The sequence below is a fragment of the Podarcis filfolensis genome (assembly GCF_964270895.1).
Source record: "Podarcis filfolensis genome assembly, chromosome: 7".
Taxonomy (NCBI): domain Eukaryota; kingdom Metazoa; phylum Chordata; class Lepidosauria; order Squamata; family Lacertidae; genus Podarcis; species Podarcis filfolensis.
The window spans coordinates 5,545,137-5,551,136 of record NC_139603.1 but is presented as its reverse complement, the minus strand read 5'-3'; positions in this window follow the sequence as shown (position 1 = coordinate 5,551,136).

The following is a 6,000-nucleotide window of genomic DNA, read 5'->3' as shown; positions in this document are numbered from 1 at the left end:
TGTATTGCTGTTTCATCCAATGCCTAAGCCAATACTACTCACATGCTGTAACCAATAAAAGTTGTGGCCTAATTTTGCCCATTAACCTAAAATAATGTGTCTTTGTGTCTTATTATAATTCTATGTGGGTGGCAGGTCCTCGACTCACAACTGCCGCAGAAACTGTCTCTCCAATGGGACTTTTGGGTGGCAGCCACTCACCACAGATGGCCAATGGGAAATGCTATGTTCATGCGCATTGTGTAGGAAACTTAGTGGAGGTTTGCATTTGCACAGTGTCTGTTTTGCAGAGAACTGCAGCAAGTGTGAAAATAGCTAAAGCTGCAACAAGGGGGTTCAAGCCTTTGCTTCCATGTTTCTGTGAATTGGTGACTCATCCCTGCGAGTCGGGGTCTCTTGCAGAAGCTGCCAGCATGTTGGGGAAGCAAATTGCTTATCTGAGTCTCTCTCTGGAACCAGAAAAGAAAACTGGATGGCATTGCTAGCCGTTCAAGAGCGAAGTGTTGATTTGTATTTACATTTGAATTTGGGTTTTGTGTGTGTATGTGGTAAGTTTAAAGACAGTTTGCAGTAAAATTTTGGAACTCCTTTCTTGGTGTGAGAGTTTATTGATTCATATCCTGCATATGGTCCAGATCAGGAGCTACCACTCACATGTAACTAACAGCAGGCTCTTCTTCAGTCACTTTCCCTTGTTGCTTTTATTTTAACTTTGAAAATCACAATTTCTCCAAAATACAGAGCTGTAGTTACCATATGGTTGAGCCTAGCAACTGCCATCCTTGCCTCTTTTTTTTTGTCTGTAGCAGTTTCTATCTTTTGCTAAGCATTTATTATTATTATTTTAGAATATACATTTTTAAAATGGATTTAAAAATAATAAAGAAACGTTCTAAATAAAAGAAGGCATCCAGTTGACCTGTTAGAGATTTATTTTATTTATATAGTGCTTATAGTATTTCAAGTGCTAAATGTTTGGTAACACTGCCTCAAAGGAAAGCTGTGTTGCACTCCTATTTACCCACCACAAATGACATCAAAGTGGAAACTGAGGGGGAAAACATGTACTTTAAAGCTAACTGAAGGAGGATCATTTTTTGTAGCCAGAAACAACTTGGGGGAAACGGTTGCAGACATTTTATTTTTCCAATGCTACCACACTGCAGACGGTACATTCAAAAGAAAAGGGGAGTAAGGGGGAGCCCCACAGACTCTGAGTTCAGACACTGCCCAGCTCTCTCGCCCCGAAGGCTGGCCCAGCTTAACACTCACTTCCTGCCATTTGTCTGCTTCAAATTATACCCAAAGGTGCTGTTCTCGCACATAAACCCTGTATTCCTTTGCGCTGTTGGGGAAAAAGCAGGTTGGGAGTGAGCTTGAGTAGACCAAACAATAGGAAAGAACAAGGTTTTTCTAGCTCCTCGCTTCCTCAGCTGCTTTTCATCACACACACACACACACACACACACACACCCTGGGGGGAAAAAAGTTGAGAGGCAGAATCACAGATAAGGGCTTTGTTCCCATGGTGGTGATAAAGGAATGGCAACAGAACCATTGTGTTCCATAATGGCCACAATCATTTTGTTTGTCCTAGTATTTCACAGGACTACAAAACCCGGGCAAGATCTGTTTGATCAGACGCAGAAGTGGAATGATGAATGTCTACTGCACAGCATGGACAATAATGCCTCTATCAAACTATCTCCAGCATGACTCAACAGTTAAATTTCGGAGGACATCACTGTGGCTCCTGCTCAGAGCATTATTGGACGGTGCATATTATCTGGTCCAGAAAAGCTACCCTGGGGGCTCATCCAGACTTCCTTTTGTGCTTCTAGGCACAGCTTCACACTTGAAAGCAGCGTGTCAGAGCACTTTCCCCTTTTTGCCCTGGTGATTCCTTGCAAAGACCTGCTTCTTACCCCTGAATTGGAGCAAACGACAATCCACAGAAAACCCAAAATGCTATTTGTTCCGATTAAGGGCTTATCCACACTTACCTTTCCTCCATGCTTTCAAGGCACAGCCCGCACTTTCATGTTCCATGTCCAAGCGCTCTTTTTTCTGCTCCAAAGCTTTCCCCGTGAAAACCCACCCTTTAAAGCTGAATCGGAGCAAACAGCAATCCACGAAAAGGTGAATTGCCATTCTTGTGCTTCAGCTTTAAAGAGCAGACTTTCGCGGGGAAAGCTCCAGGGCAAAAAAAGGGGGGGGGGAGAAAGAGTGTTCAGACATAGAGCTTTAAAGTGCAGACCTGTGCCTGGAAAGTACAGAGTAAAAGAATTTAGGGCATGAGCCCTAAATTCCACAAGTCCACCTAGACCAATGTGTGACTACCAAGGTTAAATAATTCTAAATGCATCATTAGAAACAATATCAGTTTTTTCAAAAATTTAAAAAATAATAAACTTGGGCACCCTCCATTTTCAAAGAGCACGATGTAGTTTCTAATGACGCATTTAACATCACATCTAGTTTGACCCTAATTTTAATATCATCCAGTGGTGTAGCATGGGTTGCCAATGCCCGGGGCCACATGGAGGGGTGGGTAGGAGGGAAACAGACAGAGTACACATGTGCATTCAAGCGCCTCACGGCACCTGTGTCACCCAGGAGATCATAAAAGAAGAGTCATTCCTTTGTCTGGAGAAGTCGCTTCCTGGATCACATGGAAAAGCCATTTTCAATGGAGGCCAGTGATGGAAGTGCACAGCTGTATTGAGGGTGTTGAAAACCTGTGGCAACTGCCCTGTACCCTGCCACGCTCCGCCACTGATCCCATCCACCAGCTATGTGCATGAAATTTTGGTACAATATCCTAAAGCAGTGGCGTAGCGTGGGTTGTCAGCACCCGGGACAAGGCAAGTAATTCACGCCCCCTAACCCATGGATTTTGCGCCCCCTAACCTGTGGAGCGCGCCCCCCAGATGTTGCACCCGGTGCGGCCGGCCCCCCCTGCACCCCCCACGCTACGCCACTGTCCTAAAGTGCCATATTCCTGAAAGGATCGTTCAACAAGAAGAAGAGTGCAAAAGTCTCAGACTTGCTGAGCATTGATGGATGGATGTTGCCACTTCCTACTCACTTCTCTCACACACTAATAGCTGCTCTTGGACAGTTTGAGCTACACAACAATAACTAAGGGGAGAGACACTGAGCTGTCCACCACTGGAGTCGAAAATATTTTTTAAAAATACATATTAGAATGCTCACTCATTTCACCGTGCGAACACAGTGGGCCTTACTCTTGAGTAAACAAGCTTAGGACGATGGTGCACTGTAGATGCTCTGTTGAGTGGGCTGCAGGGGGAGCACATGCTTGTGATGGGGGGTGTATATTCAGTCCTGTTGCAGGTGCTGATTTTTCACCCACACCTCTATGTGGCTCTGGGCAAAACCTAGCACGGCATTAGTGCTCTGACCTCACACATTGTTCAGTAGGAAAGGGCTCAAGCAGCAAAAGGAAAGGAAAGCCAAATGCAAAAACAGACCAAGCGTGTCAGTGCAGAGGACCTTTTCCCATTTCAAGCTAAGCCAACAGGAGTCCGGAAATGCCCCCTTCTTAATCTCTATGCAAACCACAGCACAACGTTCCCTCGAAGCTCTTGCATCCAAAATAATTGCTTTCTCAATACATCCACTCTAATCACCTAAGAATCTTCAGGCCCTAAAACAGCCAAGTGGTTCTGTGAAGAGATTTAGCCCAGATTGCATCCAATTTGTCAGATTTTATTTTAAAAAAATAGATATATGCATATAAAGATGATTTGATAAATACTAAATGAAATCCTTACAAACCCTGCCTCCCACCCCCATGCAGCTCTGTCGGGTGAGCTTCCCTCTGGCCCGCCAGCTCCTGCATTGTTCGATTTGGGGTCGTTCCATCTGTGCCTTTTACCTGATTCTCTCCGCCTTCAGATCTGCCTGTAATTATATAGCAAGAAGGCAGCCAGCTGCACACCCAGCCAAAGCCGCTTGCCTAAGCCGCTTCCAGATCCCCATTGTTCTGCCGGCTTTATCCATGAATGTGTTTCACAATGCATGTGGCACGAGCCACTGCCATTAATCCGAAGCAGCGCGCAGCCGAGGGATTGAAAGCGCGCGCCCCCCCCATCCTCGTCCCCACCGCCGCTCCCTTCGGAGGGAGGGGGCGGCCAAGCCAGGGGCTTGAAATTCTCACGAAGGCTACAAGCCAGAATGGGGTGGATGGAGGTGGGAGGCTGCTGTGCGCTCCCATATTCCTACAGTGGGTGCCTCCCGTTTCACCCATCTCCTTTTGCTTCCTATTCTCATGTGATTTTAATATGTCCCTCTTCTATCCAGTGGCGTAGCGTGGGTTGTCAGCACCCGCGGCAAGGCAAGTAATTTGCGCCCCCTAACCCGTGGATTTGCGCCCCCTAACCCGTGGATTTGCGCCCCCTAACCCATGGATTTGCCCTAACCCCAGATGTTGCGCCCGGTGCGGCCCGCCCCCCCTGCACCCCCCACGCTACGCCACTGCTTCTATCCTCCACGGGAGTGTGGTTAGCAGCCAAAGTGCATGCAATCAGTCAGAGCCAGCAATTAAGCGGCAGCTGCAGAAGCAGGGCCCCTGGTACTGCCGCGTCAATATCCCATTAGCCAGGAGACCCATCCATTATTTGCAATTGGACAGAGCCCAGAAAGTGGGGTGGCACCCTCCCCCCCACTCCATGAGTCAACTGGAAATTCAATTGCAGAGCTGAGGCCCCCATCCGTCTTCTCCTGCACAGGAGGCAGAGTGTGCCGGTCCCATTCAGCCTCATTAGCACAGCAGCGACCCAGCTCCCTCCGCGGGCTCTCTCTGCCGTACCCATGCAGCCCACACTCTGAACTGCGGGAGCACCACATAGGCACACTCGGCGCATGGCTCAGTGCCGAGGACAAGCAAAACTGTCAGTTGGTAACAGGGTGGGTTTTCCACAGTTGCCAACTGATCAGGCCACAAAGGTGTAGCTTGCTCCTCCTGCTATCTCGGAAGACGTCAGCTGGTAAAGTTCGTGCAGTCAGAGAATAAGCCTTCCCACTTGGGTATACTCTTCCCATACTTAAGTCCTCCTCTGCTTCTGTTTTCCCAAACAGGCTTTCTGGGGAGGGCGAGTATACAAACAACTTCCCCAAATACTGAGAAAATAACTGAGGCAGCCATGCTAATGGGTCAGGGGTCCCTCGGGCTTGGCCATTAACAAGCAGAAAAATGACCACAGAGACAGAAACCTCGTTTTCATAAAGTTGCAAACAATGCCCTCTTAACTGTCCCTGTTTATGAGTGCCCCCCCGCCCTATCTTTAAAGCCCCGGTACCTGATCTTGGGGGACACCTGGTTAAAATGATGTGGTGTTAGCTATTAGATTTGTTGCTCTTTTGGGTTCAGCTTTCTCCCCAGGAACTCTGCAAGTTAAATTGCTAACACCTTGTGTTTAAATTGTCTGCGCCTTGTGTTTAATGCATCCTGTCTTTAGTGCACTTCCATGTAAATGATGATAGTGTTATCATCCAAGGCACACGAATGAGCAGTTCCCCCAGTGTAGCATCCGTGAAGCTGAGTTAGGATCCTTTGCACTCCCAGGGATTCGAAAGAGGAAGGGCATCAGGGAAGCGGCACAAATTACAGAGAACCTAGCAACTCTGACAACTACGGTGACCATGGCAACACCATCTGCACACACCAATCAGAGCACAGCCAGCTGATGGCCCGCCCATTGTTGCCATGTAGGGATTAAGCGAATCCACACATGGTGACAGGGAGATGCCTCTGTAGCATCACTTTGCATGCACTTAAGGCACAACCCGCCAGGCGTGGGGACACCTCAGCACGTTCCTCTGCATGTGCTACTGCAGCAAAAGCACCCAAAACGCTGCAAGCAAATGCTCCTAACCATCTACACACAGAGGTTTAAATCACCTTACGCCACTCACACAAGGGCTGTGCACATACCGTACATTTAAAGCACACCCCTTCCCAAGAATCATGGGAAC